Source organism: Macrobrachium nipponense, chromosome 14 (genome assembly GCF_015104395.2).
Source record: "Macrobrachium nipponense isolate FS-2020 chromosome 14, ASM1510439v2, whole genome shotgun sequence".
NCBI lineage: Eukaryota > Metazoa > Arthropoda > Malacostraca > Decapoda > Palaemonidae > Macrobrachium > Macrobrachium nipponense.
The window spans coordinates 32,517,825-32,538,949 of NC_087207.1; the positions used below are offsets into that span (position 1 = coordinate 32,517,825).

Consider the following 21,125-nt stretch of genomic DNA (forward strand, 5'->3'; position numbering starts at 1 on the left):
GGTGTCTTGCAAGTTTTAGGAGAATGTTAGTATGTCCCCTAACGCTGCATCCATCTTGCTGTTAGACCCTATGGACATGAGAAGAATGGGTTGGGACAGAGTCGTCATTCAGACGCCATTCACTAGATTCACTCTTCATGACAGGAAACCTTTGATCCAGTCCTCTTAAGGAGGGCTCGTTGGTTCATTCATGTCGAGGAGGTGCTTGTGATTTAGTCTAAGAGGAGGTACCCTAGATTCAGTTTTGATGGAGGTACCCTAGATTCAGTTTTGATGGAGGTACCCTAGATTCAGTTTTGGTGGAGGTACCCTAGATTCAGTTTTGGTGGAGGTACCCTAGATTCAGTTTTGGTGGAGGTACCCTTGATTCAGTCATATCGAGGAGGTACCCCTGATTCATTCTTGGAGGAGGTACCCTTGATTCAGTCCACGAGGAGGTACCCTTGATTCAGTCCTCGAGTAGGTACCCTTGATTCGGTCTCATCGAGGAATTGCTTGTGATTTAGTTCTAGAGGAGGTACCATTGATTCAGTTTTGGAGGAGGTACCCTTGATTCACTCTTATTGAGAAGGTACCCTTCATGCAGTTTTGGCGGAGGTAGCTTTGATTCAGTCTTATCGAGGAGATACCCTTGATTCGGTCTTGGAGGAGGTACTTTCTTCAGCTGTAGATTCGAAACCAAATTTAGTTTACTATGGAGCTTCATGTTTGAACAAAACTACTTTCTTGACATGCCGGCTAGTGAAAATCAGCATTGTATTTTTTTTTCTTTTTTTTATAATTATGAGATTCAGACTGTCAACACAATCAGACTTACTCTGAAGAAGCAGGTTAAAAACATCATCAGCTGCAGATTCGAAACCAAATCAAGTATACTATGAAGCTATAGTTCTGGAAAAAGGCTCCAGTTTTCCTACTTCTATAATTCAATGATTGTTTGCAGCTTGCAGTTTCACTTTAAGAGAAGTTAGCCTCAAGCACACTTTCCTCTCTTCTCTCTCTCTCTCTCTCTCTCTCTCTCTCTCTTTACTGGCTCGCATGCTTATGAGTGCATGTGTACGCGTACCTATGTGTTTGTGTGTGTGTGTGTGTTTGCGCGCGCTCAAGGAAGGCTGCTCGATCGCCGGCGGCGTTGTTGAAATTAGTAGTAGGAGAGAGAGAGAGAGAGAGAGAGACCTCAGGATGGGGGTTCCTTTCGGCGTTCCTTATGAGAAATGACTTCCGACGCTGAGCACTTATTTTTGCTGTCATTGTCTGCTGGTGGAGAGAAGAAGGGAAGGGGGGGGGGGGGTGGAGGTCGCGTCTAGGGGTAACGGGGGGTAGGGAGGTTCAGAAGGAATAGGCCCGTAGCGTTTGCTTTCCTCCTTCCCCCTTCCCCTTTTTTCTCCCTAGTAGAACCAGAAGAAACTTGCGGAAGGGAGTAGCAATTCCTCTCTCTCCCCGCCGGAGGAAAAGGGTTCGGTTTATTGTTGTTATTAGACCGATAAAGCGACCATCTCGCTTGTATTTTACGAATCAGGTAGCTGGCGAATTGCATCTTGTAGCAGGAAGCAGGTTAAGGTGTTGGGGGGTGGGGGGGCGAATCCAATGAATGTTGTCAATCTCTCCAATTAAGTAAAACACTTGAATGTTGGTTTTTGCCCCCGGAGAAGAACCCCTTCCTCCATCCGGTCCTTCGAAGCGTCGAAAAGTGCGTGTGTGTGTGTTTTTCGTTTGGTTTGATGGCCAAATAAAGGCGATAAAAACTGCCCTAATGTCAGCCTCGAAGCTGGAGATGAAAGGGCGATAAAAAAAGAGGTGTGAAAAGGTTTTTTAAAAGTCACTCCGAAATGACACGGCGAATGGCCATATAAAATCTACGATTAGAGGTTTGGGGGACCTTAATTGTCCACCCGGTTCGACTGCGCTTCTCCTCTCTCTCTCTCTCTCTCTCTCTCTCTCTCTCTCTCTCTCTCTCTCTCTCTCTCCTTTTTTCCTAATTGTACGAGGCGGCTTTATATCTCCTCTGGCAGCCTAGAGCGGAAAAACGATCGGGTATGATTAGCTGTCACCTGTGGTTTACCTTTGGGAGAAACAGGATCTACATTTTTATTACTTCGCCAGTAAAAGAAGGTCGTTGGACTCGATGCTACAACATGGTCTTGGGAGCTTACTAATTGCATCTGCAAATGTTTATTCTCTCTCTCTCTCTCTCTCTCTGGTGTTAGTGTTTTGTAATAGATGAGAAATGTGCCAACAATTATTGTTTTCTAGTGACACACTTATTGATATTGTGTCGGGCTCACTACGTCTGAACGGAAATTGGTAAAAAACACACACACACTATATATATATATATATATATATATATATATATATATATATATATATATATATATATATATATATATATATATATATATGTGTGTGTGTGTGTGTGTGTGTGTGTTTGCCTTCAGTAAAGGGTCCGAACAGGACCGAAAGTACTCGGCTATCTCGTTTTTTCATTTTTTCCTTCGTGGCAAAAAAACCTTTATTTATACATAGCATCACGTTTTATATACTTCGTGATCAAGTTATTCATATATAATTGTGTGTATGTAGCAGTTATGTGCATTGGATGATGACAACCACCCTCTCTTGCTTATGCAAATGACCAATCCCTGCGTGCGATTGCAGTTACTCAGAGGCTCAGGCGAGTGTGATGCTGTAGAGGCTCAAGAAAGTGGTACTGTGTTGCTTTGTATACGTAACTCCCGCAATCTCGATTTTTGTTATGATGTTCTGAGGTTTTATTTCAGCTTTCCTCGGACAATGAACTGTGTGAGTGTTCTGAGGACTGCTGATTTTTATATAGTAGGGTTCTCATTCAGGAGGCCCGTGGTTCGATCCCGTCCTGCTGCCTGCTACTATACTAGATTTACATCAACCTTCCATTTGATGTCTAGGCCCGTCCCTTACGACGCTCCTGATTGGCTGTTGATAACCCAGTCACAGGGCTCGAGACTCTCAGTCTCTTGAGTGAGTTCACATAGGCAGGATGTATATTCCACCTCTTCTGCGGGATACGTCTTTCAAACGTATCCCTCAGGAGAGGTGGAACATACATCCAGCCTATGTGTACTCTCGAGATAGGGTCAGAGTTTCCAGCCCTGTGATTGGCTTATCAACAGTCAATCAGGAGCCTCGTAAGGGCCTAGACATAAAATGCCAGGTTGATGTGAATCTAATATAGTCGACCCAGATGGAAATATAGTTACCTGATCACAAGACAAGAGCATTGGTCTGACAATATCTTTCCTAAGGAGAAAAATGTCTAAGTATATCTTAGTTTAACCAGACCACTGAGCTGATTCACAGCTCTCCTAGTGCTGGCCCGAAGTATTAGGCATTTTTACGTGGCTGGGAACCAATTGGTAACCTAGCAACGGAACCTACAGCTTATTGTGGGATCCGAACCACATTACATCAAGAAATGAATTCCTAATCACCAGAACTAAAATCCTCTGGTTCTGGGTTGGTAGAGCGGGAGTCGAAGTCCTAAGGAGAAAGGTATATATATATATATATATATATAATATATATATATATATATATATATATATATATATATATATATATATATATATCGTATATATATGTATATGTATTGTGCATTATTTGAATAAACTTTAAGGTCTTGTGTGGATGCGTGCATGCATGCGATCTCACACACGCCCATTAGTAAACACCGTTAACGAGATGTCAGACGCATTTTAATTCATGTCACAATAAACTCCAATTAGGTTGGCCGGAGAAATCACTTTCCGACCCATTGCCTTTTTCGGAGTTGCATTCCAGTAGCCGTCAGTATCAGAGCTCCTTGGTTCTACGTAAACCCGCTCGCTCGCCCTGATGACGTTGGTCGCTCGCCGAGGCGGCCACCTTGCCTTTTCCTGCTGAAGGAGGAGACTCTTGCATTTCGGCTAACGAGGAATGCAACGACTTTCGACAAGCTCCAATACCTATTGCCTGAGAGTCACGTACGCAGGTGCTCCAGGCTTAAAAAGGTTCAAGTCTGCTTTCGAATATTTTAAAATATACCATATCAGCATCTCTCTCTCTCTCTCTCTCTCTCTCTCTCTCTCTCTCTCTCTCTCTCTCTCTCTCTCTCTCTCTCTCTCTCATATTATAGTTTTTGAATATTTTAATCATACTGTGTCAGTATATATATATATATATATATATATATATATATATATATATATATATATCTCTCATATTATAGTTTTGAATATTTTAATTAATATATATATATATATACTATATATATATATCTCTCTCTCTCTCTCTCTCTCTCTCTCTCTCTCTCTCTCTCTCTATCGCTACTAGATCTATTAGCATAAATTGCAAACAGGTTCTCTCTCTCATTATTTTATTTGAATATTTTAATTATACCATCTCTCTCTCTCTCTCTCTCTCTCTCTCTCTCTCTCTCTCTCTCTCTCTCTCTCTCTCTCTTGTACAACCAGAACTTCTTGAAAACTTCGACGGACCTAAGTCAACTAATAGATTATTCACGGTTTTCGAAAGTATCTGACAGAAAACTTGAATCCTTCTGCACCCAATACAGATTTCATTTGTTTTGACGGCCCCCTTTAGCCTCTCTTAAAAAAAATGGAATCCCAGAGACAGGCTACAAAGGCCTGTCACAACAATGAATACAATGGGAAAGTAAATCCACAGTAGTATGACTGTTTGATTTTTTTTTAAACATACACAGTGGAAAGCTTTCGATAACCTGCACGGTTCTCCTTGTTAGATTTTGTTGTAAAAAACCAAGTGAAAGTCACACTACTGTGGATTTACCTTCCCATTTTAATATATACAAAAGTGTCCACATTTTAAGTCAGCCCTAAATGTATGGGGATGTCATCGCGAAAGACCTTCAGGTCTGCGCGCTAAAATACCAAAAAAAAATCTTAAGATTTACGTCTTGCTATAACCCATTGCTTTTCGCACATCAGAGCTAAGTTTTGTCTTTATAGAGCCTGGCTTTTTTAAATAAAAAAAATATGTATATATATACATACGTATATATGTACACACACTTGTTGGCGGTGTCGGTAACTCACTGAAGTCCTGATTACTCCTCTGTGCGCTGGTTCGAATCCATGAGAGGACCAAATTATTATCAAATGAAACATTCTCCGTCGGTTAACATATATGATAATATATTAATTCCGAGGTACAGCGAAATGGATGTTAAAGGACATTTGTAGCTTAATGTCATGCAGTATATGAATCACGGTTATGTAAGATATATATATATATATATATTATATATATATATATATATTATATATATATATATATAATATATATATAAAAAAAGATATATATATATATATATATATATATATTATATATATATACACACAAATCTAGAATCTTGGTAATTCGAAAGAGTGGCTAGTGGGCAGTAAAACAGAGCTTTAGGCGTAAGTGGGAAGAAAAGGTGGGTGGGGTGGGCAGCCGGTTATTGTTCTTGAGGAAGGCCTCATGCATGAAATAAATAACAGAAAATTTGGACTAGACCGGCTGTTCAAATGCAACCCGCAACCATTACTCTCTGCCGTTCTGTGGTTTAGCTTACATAACCCAGAGGAGTATTATACTGCAGGACTGCTCTCTCTCTCTCTCTCTCTCTCTCTCTCTCTCTCTCTCTCTCTCTCTCTCTCTCTCTGCTGTCTGCTGTCTTGACTCTCGGGGCTGCATGGTGGCGGGTGGGGAGAAAATTACAAAAATAGGTCTAGTGACGCCATAGAAAAGGAGATGGAGGAATAACGGGGAAAGGTGGGAAAGAAAGAGGTGGGGATGGGGGGAAGGGAGGCAGTAAAAGAGGACGAAAAAGGGAGGAACGTGAAGAACTTTAAAGGAAAAGAACAAGAAGCTGTTTATTAGCAAAAGAAAGTTGAGAAAAATTAATGAAAACGGAGAGAGTTTCATAGCATGTGGTGGTGGCGAAGAGGAGGAAATGGTGGAGGATGTGGTTGCAGGGAGGTGGTGGATGGAACAGTGGAAGGAACAAGGAGCAGGAGCGAAGAGGAGATATTTAAAAGCCCCAGCAATCTTGCACAAGAAACAGGATAGGAAAGCTTACCAATGGAGGAGCCATTAAGGACCGTGTGAGCCGAAAATATGAAACCTCTGAGGTAGGACCGAGAGAAAGGTCCTGGAATCAGTGCTGTGGGTTGTCGTTAGCTCGTTAGTACTACAGCTCATGGGTTCTCTTTAGTACGACTCATTTGCAGTTTCAAAATCAGCGGTTGTGAATTTTCTAAAGCTTGTAACTACAATAAAAGAAATTTCGAAGTTTAATTCTTTAAATATTCAAGCTAAAGTTTGTGGTTCTTCTTTGGCTTGTCATCTACGCGTCACCTGCACCGATGTGCTATAGTAGATTCACATCAACCGTGCATTTGATGTCTAGACTAGTCCCTTACGACGCTCCTGATTGGCTATTGATAAACCAATCACAGAGCTGGAAACTCTCAGCCTCTCTCAAAAGTTCACATAGGCAAGATGTATATTCCACTTTTCCTGAGATATACGTTTTTCAGGAGAGGTGGAACATACATCCTGCCTATGTGAACTTCTGAGAGAGACTGAGAGTCTCCACCCCTGTGATTGGCTTATCAACAGGCAATCAGGAGCGTCGTAAGGGACTGGCCTAGACGTCAAATGCACGGTTGATGTGAATCTACTATAGCACCTCGGTGTAGGTGACGCGTATGTAACAAGCCAAAGTGGCACCAAGTTGTTAATATTTTATAAACTTTTAAGAGTTAACTTGAAAGGATTTACACATTGCTTTTATAATTCTGATAGCCACCACAGAATTAGCTTGAGGGATTTCAAAGATTTGGGAGTTTGTGTTGTATATTCCTTTTCAGTAAACCTTGAGCTCTGTAGGCATTCCTTGAAGTTCTTCGCAGCGTCCCTTCGGCCCCTAGCTGCAACCTCTTTCATTCCTGTTTCTGTACTTCCGTTCATATTCCCTTTCTTCCATCTGACTTAGCACCCTCTCTAACAATTGTTTCTCAGTGCAATTGCGAGGTTTTCCTCCTGTTACACCTTTAAAACCATCTTACTGTCAATTTCCCTTTCATTTTTTGGCTTTTGGCCAAAATTCTATGATCCAGTAAATCCAGTAAATCTTGAACACTGGTAGAGAATTCTGCAGAAGTTTCTTGGACGTTTGATAATGGTTCTGCCATTTATCTGAGCTTAATAATTAAGCTCTCGGTTTATAATGGTTTATTTTGATTGTTTAAGAAAATGAAGTGTTCGGTGAGTGACATTTGTTGAGATTGCTTTTTCAATAATTTTCGTACACTTGAAACTGTGGAAGCATCTAAGCGTCTGAGTAAGACGATGTCACTCCAGTTACCATTTCACCATAACTGCTCCTACCGCTACCACACAGATAGCAAAAAAGGGGCAGATTTATTATGTGAGAAGAGCCATTCGTTTCCCTGATTTTCGTTCTCCCTGTTTCATATTCTCCAACGAACGTAGACAGATCTTCAGCATCGGAGCCGTTAAAACAAGACAAAAGAAGATCGACTGACAAAAAAAACCCGCGCACAGACAGTTATAGTCATCACCACAAAGCTGTCTTTAAGGCATGTAAACCTGACGTTGTCCCACGTCTCTCTCTCTCTCTCTCTCTCTCTCTCTCTCTCAGAGGGGAGAAGACAAAGAAGAAAGAAGAAGATAACGAGAAAGACACGGATAAAAAAAGATGATGGCGTTGAAAAAGAGTTTCCTGCTACTGCGTGACACTGCAGCGTCCTCCCCTCGCGCTGCGCAAATGTGACCTCTGTGCGGTGTCGCCGCAGAGGTCAAAGTGCCATGCTTAGCCTCATGATTTAAGTGCAGTGCTCATGGCAGCGGCAGGGAGCGTGAGTGGATGTGAGTTGGCTTCCTCCTTCTTCATCAAGATCCCAGACAGTTCGCTCAACACTTACGCAATATTTTGGCTCTGTTCATTTGCTTGGACTGACATTTCTCTTCCTCAGATAATATATATATATATATATATATATATATATATATATATATATTATATATATATATTTATATATATATATATATATATATATATATATATATATATATATATGTGTGTGTGTGTGTGTGTGTGTGTGTGTGTGTGTGTGTGTGTGTGATACAAGGCACAGGGAAATACTCCAAGCAACATATTTAGATGATCTTTTTTTTCGGCCAACATTGGCAGTTATGTACAAAATTACATCTGGGCTGCGCTTAAGAAAATAATAAAAAACAATTAAATGTACAGTCTAAGTCTTCTAAGAGTTCATTTAAAGTAAGAATAAAATAAATGAAAACACACATATATATATGGCATATATGATCACTAAAGGTAAAAATGGTTTCATATATTATAGTCTTTATAAGTTTGTAAATTTTCTTTCATATTTTGGGTACATTGCTACTTGCAGTTTTCAATCTCAAAAACATAAAATTATAAAAAATTCACCCCATTTTATATATACAAATATACATACATACAAAAATATATATGATCTATCTTATATAGATAATATATATACTAAAATATATTATATATATCTATAATATATATATATGTTTAATATATATATGTTTGTGTGTATGTATTTATAAGTGTGTACTGCGTATATGCATGTTACATATGAGGTAGAGTGTGTATGTGCGTGTATGAGAGAGAGAGAGAGAAAAGCAACAACTTCATCATCTGTTTTGGCAGGTCTTTCTTTTCTTCCTTTTTTTTCTTTATTCATCTTGTTAGTGTCTGGCAAGACACATTTAATTAAAAGATTAAATAATAACAGATGCGCTTTTCCTCTTTGGCATGGGCCACCGCCAGAATATTCGCTTCTGGTGAAACTGGTTTTTGTGATTTGTTATTATACATTCACCACGCATTCCTTTTTTGGAATCAGTATACTAACTATCTATATATATATATATATGCATATATATTATATATATATATATATATATATATATATATTATCTATGTATATATATATTATATATATATATATATATATATATATATATATATATTATATATATGAATAACTTGATCACGAAGTATATAAAACGTGATGCTATGTATAAATAATAAAGAGAGAGAGAAGAGAGAGAGAGAGAGAGAGAGAGAGAGAGAGAGAGAGACATAGTTATTCAAGAATGACTTGTTAATTCCCACTAGCTGGCTTCACTAAAACTTATCAAATCCAGCAAAGGGAGACGTTTGAATCCCATGACTCTTGAGAGAGAGAGAGAGAGACGAGAGAGAGAGGAGAGACGATTGAGAGAGAGAAGGGGGGGGGGGGGGTGGGGAGAAGAGGAATCTCCGGCCCCTGTGCTTATTCAATTAAATAAGAATTACTTAGACAGTTGAGAAATTGGTCAGGTATTTGGTTTCATGCCGAAGGAGTTGGGGACCTTCCAGATAGCGTCTGGGATTCCATCTGAGGGGGTCCTACGATCCTATGGGACCCTCCTCCTCTTTCTTGCCCTTCCCACGCCCCCACACTCATAGAGACGCCCCTCCCTTCCCTGTGTCACCCCCTCCCACTACCCTGCCCGTAAAGGAATCGGATCCTTTGGAGAGATTCTTATATGGAATTCCTTCCAGAATCCTACGCCCTTATCCTGCAACTCCTCCTCCTACTCCTCCTCCTCCTCCTATCCTTCCTCTCCCTCCTTCCTTCTCCGTCTCCATCCCTTCAGAGTTTTCTGGCCACCTTAACGGGATTATCTTCTGATTATTTATAGTTTATCAATTATTTTTTTCTCTCTCTCAGATGGAGATAAGAATTGGCTTACGGTTCCTTATAAGGAGGCGAAGCTCTGAAGGATATTCTTTGGATCCCTCCTGCACTAATGAATCTGGGAGTCCTTCTTTCCTTCTCGTCTTTTTTATCCACAGTTTTTTTTATTCATTATTTTTTTCATCCTTTACCATTTTTAGTTTTCTGTAAAGGAAAACTATTGAGATGGCTTTTCCTGTCCGTCCTCACATTTTCTCTCCTTCCTCAGATCTTAAAAACTATTGAGGCTGAAGAGCTGCAAATTGGCCATTTGCTCATCCACCCTCCAGTCATCTAACATAACAAATTGCAACCCTCTAGACTCCGTAGTTTTTATTTTATTTAAAGTTAAATTTAGCCTTGATCGTGCGTCTGACAACGCAACAACACAGGTCACCACGGCCTACTGAGAGATTCATGGGCCGTGGCTGAGAGTCTTATACAGCATTATATGTTGTTCAGAAAACTCGAATTTTACTTGATTTTTAGAGATTTTGATGAAGACTCGATTTTCACTTGTTTTTTCGAGCTTTTGATGAAAACTCGATTTTTACTTGTTTTTTTTCGAGCTTTTGATGAAATCTCGAATTTCATTTGGTTTTTTAAGCTCTTGATGAAAACTCGATTATTGCTTGCTTTTTTCGAGCTCTTGATGAAAACTCGATTTTCACTTGTTTTTTTTTTCGAGCGTTTGATGAAAACTCGATTTTTACTTGGCACTTTCGAGCTTTTGACGAAAACTGGATTTTTACTTGTTATTTCGAGCTCTTGATGAAAACTCGATTTTCACTCGTTTTCTTCGAGCTTTTAATGAAAACTCGATTTTTACATGTTTTTTTTTTTTTTTTAAGCTCTTGATGTCGCTGCTCTCTGACGAACCAAAGTGACTTTCGAAAGGGACTTCGACGATGTCATTGTCTGGCAACGAACGAACGCTCTCCCACCAAATCCCTCTCTCAGGCAACGAATGCAGACTGAATTTTAATGGGTGCCCCGAGAGGCCCGCTATTCAGGAACGTCGGACTTTTTCCCTCCCTGAGAACAAATGACATTGCGCGAAGCCTCGCCGCGCTTTCACATAGAAAAATGGTTTTAGGTGCTGTTGTGATCTGAAGACGAAGCAATTATTGCAACTTGGCGTTCTTAAATAAATAAATAAATGAATATATATACATACACACACACACACACACACACACACACACACACACACACACACACACACATATATATATATATATATATATATATATATATATATATATATATATATATATATATATATCGAGTATAAAAGGTCCATTAAAGCACTCTGGTTTAAGCTAAAGACTATATAGTCCCTTAGCTTTAAACCAAAGAATGTTTTAATGGGCCTTTTATACTTGAGACTTATCCTGTTTTAACCCAAGAATGTATTTACACACACACACTCACACACACACACACACACACACACACACACACACATATATATATATATATATATATATATATATATATATATATATATATATATATTCACGTAATTTACAGTTTCCAGGAAGTGCATAAATGCTCATTAGTATGTTGTAAGTTTTATTGTAGAGATGTACTATGGAGTTAGTACATGTTGGTCTGAAGTCAGAATTTTTATATGTTACTGTACATTATCTGGCATTATACCGATATACAACTAAAAAAATCATATACGGAACATGTAATCTGTAAATTATTATTATATTATTATTAGTTAATTTTTTTTTCGAATAAGCATCTATCAATGGAATGCCTTGGGATTTTGATAATGAAGCTCCTGAGAGAATTTTGAGTTAGGAGTCTGTGTTTTGAGGCAACATGTAATGTTACAAAACAATTCGATGCTAAAAGAGAGAGAGGGAAAATAATTGATTTATTTGATATGCAATCTTGTACTGGCTTTTTACCGTCATTGCCGTATCCACTTTATTATCTGTCATTGTGGTTCACTAACCTCAGCTAGATCTGTCACTACTGTAGTGATAATATGCAGGTGCCTATATCACAAATATTTATATTTTTTATCATTAATTCTTTTTAGTTTTGGATTTTTATGAGTTTCCTTATTATTTTCTACCGTCTCAACCGTTTCTGGGTTCTGTATTGGTATGAGGCGATGACCTTAAATTATTATTATTATTATTATTATTATTATTATTATTATTATTATTATTATTATTATTATTACCACAAGTTTGTGTTACTATAGCTGGGTGAGGTAGAAACGATCTTTTGTAGCTCAGGGAAGAGAATAGCTTTACAAATATTTATAAAGGAAATATTGAACAGCTTAATTCGGCGTTATTTAATTGCTGAAGTTGAGGCAGCTGGCACAGTGCAAAATATACAGGAATAATGAGAAGAAAATAAAAGTTTCAAAGCTAAAGCTGTCAGCGATGAGTACAGAATAAGGAATATTTTGAAAGTGCAATAGAATTAATGAGAGCAAAGTAGTCGGTATAGAGAAAGGATTACAAAAATAATATACAAGAGCAAAGACTATTTGGTGCGAAATTCTGAATACTTTGAATGAAAGTGTGGGAGGAGGAAGCAGAAGGAGTACGATAAGAGAAACTGGAAGAGTGATTTGGGAAAATCATTCTTTGTTGAATTTTTAAATTAAAAATATATTCATTATTTGCTGTTATAGGGAGATACAGACTGTTTAAAAAGACAATTCTTGTATTAGCTGCAGTGAATTTAGTTAGTCACTTGTATAGAGAAAAAAAGATAACGAGAGAGAGAGAGAGAGAGAGAGAGAGAGAGAGAGAGAAATCTCACTGCTCGCCTCGTACCCAGAAAAGAAAAGAAAAGAAAAGAAAAAAAAAAAAAAACCTCCAGCCGGTCTCTTGATAGTAGAAGCATAAAAATTATCTCATCGCTTTAGGCAACTATTAGATCCACAACTTACACCCCCCCCCCCTTCCCCATCTCTTCTCCTCCCCTCACCTACTCCTTCCCCCTCCCCTCGAGTGTTACTCATTTTTCCCGTTACTTTTCGATCTATTTCCAGATAAGTTGGGACTGGGCATATCTTTATGATTTAAGTGGATGATACCCATTTTATTTTATTTTTTTAATTCGAATATCGTGTTGTTTTCACGTCTGTGTTTACGCTTCTTTCCATCTCTTGTTTGATATATAGTATACTATATATATATATATATTATATATATATTATATATATATACTATATATATATATATATATATATATATATATATATATATTATATATATATATATGATATATATAGATTCATTTTTTGGAAGTTTTCATGTCCAAATGTCCAAGCATTTATTCCAGAATGTATCGTTCACCGAGACCTGTCTTAGATTTTGGTTATGATTTTCCAATGGAAGTTTAATCCATGTTTCATTCATGCTGCTGTTTCGTTTGTTTGCGCAATTTTAACTTGACTAATTACTTCTTCAATTAAGTAATTGCCCGCACACGGAAGACATCAGTAATCCTTTGAGACGTATTACCCGAAAAGTATTGTTATTGTTTATATTCATCCTGCGTTATTAGTGAACCATTTATTTATGCGTGTCGTGTTATTTTTTTATCGCTGTCGAACAGGTGAACTAAAATAGGTTTTTAGTATGTCAGTCCATATATTGTGGAGGACAATATTGGTTTTCTTTGCTTATTAGGCTTGTAGAAACATTTTAAATAGTATTTCTACGCTGTCTTAGTAATTCATAAATAGTGAAATATATTTACAGTAATTTTTCTTATTAAATTCAAGGATTTTCTTTTTATCCTATTTATATTTGTTTATTTTTTTTAAGAAAAATCGCCCAACTCGATCTTAAATCGGTTCAGGAGAGGAACATCGAAAGTCTTTTAAAACACGATCAAATTACCGCTCTTTCGATGCTTATCACTTTCATCTCTTTTTTTTCATCTTTTTTTTTTGGCATTATTTATTTTTACCCCGTTTCTTTCACGGCTGAATTATTTCCCGTATCGCTTTCTCCTCCATTTCATCCTGTGGCTTGACCGGGCCTTTGAAGTGCGCTCGGCCGAATAACAACTATTTAAGATTCAGTTATTAAAAACGCATTTAAGTCTCTGTGTTAATTGTCGGAACGCGGCTCGTGTAACGGAAATCGACCTTTAGTGTTACCGTCTCGAAGGTTGGTCATCGCCTCCTTTCAAGCAGCTCTCGTTTACACGCCATTGTCTCCTTTGTGCATGAAGGAAATAAGGGCCACGATCAAAACTGGTTTGTCGTCTTTTGCTCCTTTACGAGGCGTTTCCACGTGGCTCTACAGCAGGAAGGTTTTAGGCTCAAAATTGATTTCATTCGGATGTCGCTCCTTTTCACAGCGGCTGGCTAGCTGACTGGCTACCTTGGCGGCTAGGACCTTTGACATAGGCCTAACAAATTATGCAATTAAGAGTATTTTGGCCGGGGCGAAGTGTCCACACCACAGAGTCTTTAGTAGAATATATGGACCTCTTCTCTCATCTCAGGATTTCGTCATTTTTCTTCGTCTCCTCCTACTTGTGAAATAGTAAGCATGCAGTATGACTCAAAGGAAATGAGGTGGACACTGTAGGCGTGTCGTTAGAATTACCGAATACTGGAACCTGGGAATTAAGCCACTGATAGACATGTCTTGAATCTTTCCTATATACTGACCCCCAACAAAGTTCAGGGGTCGTTTCATAGGACTAATGCTCCTTGGGGGTCATTATCTTTATGATATTTATAGTTTTTTTTTCTTCTTCTTTTTTACGGTGATGCATACCCTACGGGCTCGTACTCAACACGCCACAAATGTGGATACACACCGAGTTAAAACCCTTGTAGGTCACTATCAAGGAAAAGTCCCCATATTTCCATACTGAAGCTATAATAGATATGTGATAATTAGTTGCACAGGTTCCTTCTCGTCGTGATATCCGATTCGATTCAACCCTGATGAGTTTCCGCGTTGAAATCAGTAATCCAAACTGAATGAGTTTTGTAATTATTGACTTATGTGTCTATATATTTATGCATTTATTATTGTGCCATAAAATTTTGAATGAAACAGGGATTAGGTCTCTATTACTATTGCTTTAAAACTTGAGATTTTGTAAGCTTTAAGGTGTATTCCACGGTCAGGTGCAAGGTATCGACAGGCCTATCTCCTGAAGTACGAGCAACAAGAAGGCAACGCGCTTCAGTGGCGTGGGCGGTATGGTGTTGGCATGCCACCTCGGTGGCTGCGAATTCCATTCTCGGACATTCCATTGAGGGGTGAGAGATCTGTGTTTCTGTTGATAGAAATTCACTCTCGACGTGGTCCTGAAGTCGCGTAAAGCCATTGGTCCCGTTGCTGAATAACCACTGGTTCCTTGCAAAGTAAAAACACCAAACAAACAAACAAACAAACAAGAAGCCAAAAACTACTGACACTAGCCAAAGATCATATATCGTCTCCGTGTACTTTGGAAGTTTGGAGAAAAATGGCTTTCCAATACATTACCTTTCATCATTGACAGAAATACATATTAAATAATGTATTCGCGTTACATAAAAACGTATAATTACATAATATGCCTAAGAATGAAAGTTTCCTCAAATACATTGATTTGGACTTAAGTTTTCAGTTTGGGAAATACGCAAGTTTCAGGTTAACACGTAAGATAGAGAATATAAACACACACACAGACATACGCATGCATAGAATTGACTTTATGCTGAGTATTAATAACTATAGTAGATTCACATCAACAGTGCATCTGATGTCTAGGTCCGTCCCTTATGACTCTCCTGATTGGCTGTCCGATGGACAGCCAATCTTGAGAGTCAAAATCTCAAGTTTCAAAGTTTCAAAGCAATAATAATACGGACGGACAGACATTACGCCCATCATAGTTAGCTGTTAACCGAAGGATAATTTTTTAGTTGATAATAATTTCGTCCTTCCGTGGATTCGAACCAGCGCACAGAGGAGAAATCAGGACTTCAGTGACGTCCTTTATATTACCGACTGGGAGGTAGAGCGAATTATTCTCCGAGTGATAAGAGGTGCCGTGTGATATATTCACTTATTCCGATCATGTCCGGAAGCCTGACATTCTCTTTCGGTCCCTCGTCGCACTCCCGTCCTCGCCCCACCTCCTCCACCTCCTCCACCCCCCCCCCCCATCCCCCACCCCAACCCCCGTCTTCAACCTCTCGCTATCTTTAATCCGATTTACTTGTGGTTGCGAATCATTCCGTGTCTAGCTGCTTTTCTGTAAATCTCTCTTCTCTCTCTCTCTCTCTCTCTCTCTCTCTCTCTCTCTCAAGTTGTGAGTCCTTAAGGGATTTAACCGCTTGCAATATTTTTAAAGAAGGGAATATATGGAAAGATTCGTTGGAACGATGTGTGTTCTTTTAATATTTAGTCGAAGTATATATATATATATATATAATATATATATATATATATATATATATGTATATATATTATATATAATGTAGATGTGGTGCGATAAATAAGATATATATATATATATATATATATATATAATATATATATATATATATATATATATATATATAGTGTGTATATTTATATATTTATAGATATTTCCAACCACGAAAAGGTAATAACGAACAAAATCACAGCCACGAAAGAAAAAATGAAAACAATTTGAGATGCCAAGTACCTTCGTCTTATTAACAGACATGGTCATAGCAAATATTAAATATATACAGAGACAAGGACTATATATATATATATATATATTATATATATATATAGATATATATATATATATCGTAAAGTAGTATATGTATACAGTGTGTGTGTCTATGTATACATGTATATATAATATAAGGTGGTATAAGTCTTAATTATTGCCAAAATTCGTTAAAAGAAGTCCAGGCAGACTCGTAGCAAGGGACACATCCCTGAGGACGCTTGCTTTGTAAACAAGTAGCAGACGATTGTCGTTCATCAGGTGTTGGAGGCGTAGTAATATTGCACGCACGGACATTAATCCATTTGTTATTAATAATGTTTTATGAGCTGTTGTCCCGTTCTGACAGGCGTCACCTGCGAACTTTGTTTGTTGGGGGGAGAGGGGGGAGGGGTGGTTTGAGGAAGTAGGTGTCTTTAGGGATAACTGCTTTCCAAACCCCCTCCAACCCTTTGAAAGTTTCAAGGGGGGAGAGGGGTCGAGGAAATAGGTATCTTTAGGGATACCCAACCCCCTTCTAACCCTTTCAAAGTTTCATAAAGACAATTATTGTTATCATTAGGGAGAGTAATAACATTTTAATTCTTGTTTAGAGGGTACCCCCCTAAGAAAGTGACTAATGCTGTTATTTTTGCTATAGTTCCTTTTGTAGTTTTCTGTGAAAGAAAACTATTGACGTGGCTTTGTCTGTCCCATCTTAAAAACTGCTGAGGCTAGAGGGCTGCAAATTGATAGGTTGATCATCCACCCTCCAGTCATCAAACATAAAAATTGCAGCCCTCTAGCCTGAGTAGTTTATATTTTACTTTTAAGGTTAAAGTCAGCCATCAACATGCGTCTGGCAACAATATAAGACAGGCCACCGCCGGGCCATGGTTAGTTTCATGAAAAGCAGTTCCTCGCTGTGCGAGTGGTTTTCGCGCTCGGCTGCCAATCCGGTGGTCCGAAGTTCGAATTCCCGCTCGGCCAACGCGGAATCAGAGGAATTTATTTCTGGTGATAGAAATTCATTTCACGATATAGTGTGGTTCGGATCCCACAATAAGCTGTAGGTCCCGTTGCTAGGTGACCAATTGGTTCCTAGCCACGTAAAAAAAAAATATCTAATCCCTCGGGCCATCCCTAGGAGAGCTGTTAATGAGCTCAGTGGTCTGGTAAAACTAAGATATACTTTTTTTTCATGAAAAGCCGCTCATACTGCTCATACAGCTTTATACCGAGACCACCGGCGGCCTTGAGTATACGCTGTACAGAAAACTCGATTGCGCCGAAGAAACTTCGGCGCAAATGTTACTTGTTTAATGTTGTTTGTAATGTTTTTTTTTTTTCAGCTACCATTGTCATTGTCTCTAAAATTGGATAACCTACGTACATACACAGCTGTTATCATTAGGACTTGTGTTTTCGATGGTGGTGTTGATGGTCATTTTCGATCTCTGGCGGCCGTGATTACATTTCACATCGCTCTTAACTTTCAGTTGTGTTATTGGAATTGGCATGAAATAATTTGACTATTCTCTTTATTTTGACCAACTGGAAATTTCCTTCCCCTCTATAGGTTGATATCCCCGTAGGGGGGGTTAGTGTCGTCAATGCACCTCTTGCGGTGCAATGTAGGCATTACTTAAGGTTCTTTGCAGCGTCCCTTCGGCCCCTAGCTGCAACTACTTTCATTCATTTTACTGTACCTCCTTTCATTATCATCTTTCTTCCATCTCATGTTCCACCCTCTCCTAACAATTGATTCGTAGTGCAACTGCGAGGCTTTCCTCCTGTTACACCTTTCAAACCTTTTCACATTCAATTTCCGTTTCAGCCCTGAGTGGCCTTAGTTGCCCCAGTGCTTGGCATTGTGCCTCAAACCCATAAATCAAGTCTATAAGTTGATAATCTATAACTTTTTGCCAATTTCAAAGGACGGTTCAATTTGGAAATAAAACAAGACCACAGGGAAATTCATACTGTGCGATTGGAAAGATTAACCATTGAATGCTTTTTGTTCTTATGAATATTTTGACGGAAAAAAATTCAGTTTTGGCGATTAACTGAAAATCTGGTAATCTTGAAAGGTTCTCAAGTGATTGATATTGCTTGTGTTTGTCCCTCTGTTGCATGATTGCTTTTGACTGTGAGACCACTTTAAGGGGGAAACCTCATAGATATAGAGACTATATCTATGGGCAACGGTTGGAATACTCTCTCTCTCTCTCTCTCTCTCTCTCTCTCTCTCTCTCTCTCTCTCTCTCTCTCTCTCCTGTTCTTCCATTTGCTTTTTTTTTCTTTCTGTCCCTCTTCATCTAACTCTTCTCCTCCACTGACTCTCTCTTCTCTCTCTCTCTCTCTCTCTCTCTCTCTCTCTCTTTCTCCGTTTTCCTCCTCTTCACCCTCTCAACTAACTTCTCCTCACCACAATGTTACTCTCTCTCTCTCTCTCTCTCATTATTACCCAACTACCCCGAGGACAACTCATACTCCAGGCGGGCGTTTGGGCTATAACTCTCTCTCTCTCTCTCTCTCTCTCTCTCTCTCTCTCTCTCTCTCTCGTAATGATTAATCCGGGTGATTACGCTATCGAATGCCTCGTTAGACGTCGGAATGACGCCCCAGAACCCTGCAATTTCGTCAGCGCCGCTGCGCTAATCGGAGGAAACGGCGGAGATACGTCTTCACATACACACGTGAACGGAAGGAGAGAGAGAGAGAGAGAGAGAGAGAGAGAGAGAGAGAGAGAGAGAGAGAGAGGAGCTTTGTGCATGTGGTGTAGATATAGATATATATATATATATATATATATATATATATATATATATATATTATATATATATATACTACATTGACGTACTCATTGGTATAATTTTTTATTATTATTATTCTTATTTATTTGTTTTTTGAAGAATTATTTACTTAGTTTGCCCCATTTTTAGTTTGACTCCTGATGTATGGATTTTTCATATTTCTCCTTCTCTCTCTCTCTCTCTCTCTCTGTTATTATATATATATATATATATATATATATATATATATTATATATATATATATATTATATATATAGAGAGAGAGAGAGAGAAGAAGAGGAGAGAGAGAGAGAGAGAGAGAAACTGTGGAAGTCGGAAACTCATTATGACAGGGAAGGGGAATAAAAAAAAAAAAAAAAAAAACCAAAAAAAAAAAAAAAAAAAAAAAAAAAAAAAGCGACGTCTCTCGTAACGTAGAACGAAACGGTAGGAAGTCGTCGGTCATTAGATAGTGTAATTTTTCAATTGAGAAACATCAATTAAAGGATTATTGGACGAATTATGAACGGGAGTGTCATGCGATATGCGCGCCCTCACGCACACCTGCTTCCTCTTGCGTGCCCCGAGGTGGAAGGTTGGAGGAAAAGAACGAAGAAGAAGAGGAGGTTAAACAGCTCGGAAGAAGAAGATGAAGGAAAGGCGAAAAAAAAAAAAAATCTAAAATATAGGTTGGAAGAGACATTAAGCAAGTAATTAATGCGCCAAAGTGTCTTCGCCGCAATCGAGTTTTCTGTACAGCCTCTAATTAAGGCCACCGAAAATAGAGTTATTGTTCTGTGGTCTCGGTATGATATTGTATGAGCAGCGGCCCATGAAACTTTAAGCCGGCCGTGGTGGCCTATGTTTTAGCGGTGCCAGAGGCATGTTTATGCCTAAATTCAACCTTAAATAGAATAGAAATTAATCAGGCTAGAGGGCTGCAATTTGGTATGTCTGACGATTGGAGGGTGGATGATCAACATATCAAATTGCAGCCCTTTAGTTTGAGTTGTTTTTTAAGATCTCAGGACGGAGAGAAAATGTCAGACAAAGCCGAATCGATAGTTTTCTTTTACAGAAAAATTAAACGAATGAGGCTAGAGGCTTTTAAATGGGATCAGAAACATGAAATCGCGAATGTGGAAGGTTACAAAATGTCAGATTAACAGCCCTAGTAAAATGGGATTGGAAGGCAAAGTCGAATGTATGTGTGGTAAAAAAAAAATCAGAATTAGATGAAAGTTAAGGAATATGGTGATTTAATTGGGAACTAGGCGAAAGACATACGGGATTGGAGGACAGAAATATATACACGACACGAATTGGGAAATATATAATATATATATATAAATATATATATATATATATATATATATATATATATATACTATACAATTCTTTGTTACAAAGATAGCGTAAGGTCAATACATTTCAGAAATGGACCTTCATTCTTCAGCCCGGGCGTACCTCTCACGCCAGTGACTTTTACGAAAGGGTACACCAACATATATACATATTTATATACATACGTACGTGTATATATATATATATACTATATATATATAGTATTATATATATATATATATATATATATATATATATGCATTAAGCTACAAATGTCCTTTGAGATCCAGTCGGCTCTACTTCGAATTAATATATTTTCATATATGTCAACCGAAGGGAAATTTCTTAGCTGTTAATAATTTCGTCCTCATTGAAGTCCTGATTTTTTCCCTTGTCGCTGATTCGAATCCACGACAGAACGAAATTATTATTAACTTAAAAATTCCCCCTTCGGTGA

The 21,125-nt window shown here is 38.3% G+C and overlaps 1 protein-coding gene across 2 annotated transcripts in view; it reads left to right on the forward strand.

Moving 5' to 3' along the window:
- The window catches only part of LOC135226442 (protein bowel-like), a 134,011-nt gene that overhangs the window by 16,971 nt on the left and 95,915 nt on the right, over nucleotides 1–21,125 (forward strand). The gene's annotated exons all lie outside the window — the stretch shown is intronic.